At 59.8% G+C, this 1,173-nt stretch overlaps 1 non-coding gene across 1 annotated transcript; it reads left to right on the top strand.

The window, feature by feature from the left end:
- Positions 1–856: 856 nt before the first annotated feature.
- On the top strand, positions 857–928 carry TRNAQ-CUG. Its single transcript has one exon. It is a non-coding gene; the product is annotated as a tRNA-Gln (tRNA).
- The last annotated feature ends 245 nt before the right edge of the window (positions 929–1,173 follow it).

Genomic DNA, 1,173 nt, shown 5'->3' with positions numbered 1-1,173 from the left:
AAACCGGGCTTGTAGCTAGGAGACAGGAGCGTATCTTATTCATTTTCCATGGATCTATTTTAGTCGGCGGTTTGCCGGCTTCTAATTTCAAGGTCCTGAGCATGGCGCAGCGTTCATTGATTTTCTGGCATCTGTGGCTCCTACTGCTTCTGGCCCTCGGTGCGGCTCTTTGAGCTGTACCCGGCGTGGCCACGAGAGGGCGATAGGGATGCAGCGCATTCCCCAACACGGGTAGCGGAGATCCGTGCTCCGGGTTCAATTTGGCGGGAGGTGACCAGCCAGCCTCGAGCTGCGCTGAGCCCGGCTCTTTACTGTGGAGTCGCCCCAACCCCAAGGGTGGTCCTAAACCCACTGAAGGCCCCGCGCAGCTAGAGAAAATGAGTGGTGAGGAAGACAGCAAGAACGACGGGAAGGAAATAGGATCAGGAATGGAACGGGAGGGACTAGAATCTCAGCAAGTCCCTGGTCCCTTTCTGTGGGTCACCGGAGCTTCCGGACAGTGGGAAGAGGACATGTGCAAAGGGAAGGAAAGGAACACTTGTTATTGTTTGTTTGTTTGTTTGTTTTACCGCAGGGCAGGAAACTAGTGATCCAGGCAAAGCAGGTGCACCTGGAGGAGGCGTACAAAGCCCGTCCCTGTCGCTAACCCCCAAACAAACTTGATCTAGATCCCGACAGGCAAGTTCCCGGAGCGGCAGGGAGAACGTGAGCCCCGGAGACTCCTCGCGTGTCCAGGAGCCCAGCTCCGACCCCTGAGGTGGGGGAAGAACCCGGCAGGAGGCGTGTCCCAGTAATGCCGGCGGGAGGAGAGGCTGCCTACACCCACTTCAGAGAGTCAGCGCGCGGCTTCCCTGGCGGTTCCATGGTGTAATGGTGAGCACTCTGGACTCTGAATCCAGCGATCCGAGTTCAAGTCTCGGTGGAACCTTGCCCTTTAGGCCGAGCCAGCGCCAGCTTTTACTTTCATCCCCGTACCCAGCGAGGCGCACGTGCTTTCCCCCTCCCGATGTCCCCGCCCCCATCCCAGGAGGGAAACTCCGGGGACGTTGCACAGAGCTTCTCCCACCGGCCCCCTCAGGTGCGCCCTTCGAAGCCGCGCCCTTCGCGCTCCTCAGCCTCCTCCTCAGGAACCAGGGCCCCGGAAACCCGCGTCTCAGAGTGCCGTCCGCCGCC

This window comes from Neovison vison, chromosome 2, assembly GCF_020171115.1.
Source record: "Neovison vison isolate M4711 chromosome 2, ASM_NN_V1, whole genome shotgun sequence".
In the NCBI taxonomy this organism is placed as follows: Eukaryota; Metazoa; Chordata; class Mammalia; order Carnivora; family Mustelidae; genus Neogale; species Neogale vison.
The sequence above is the reverse complement of the archived record's forward strand: the minus strand, read 5'-3'. Positions and strand labels throughout refer to the sequence as shown.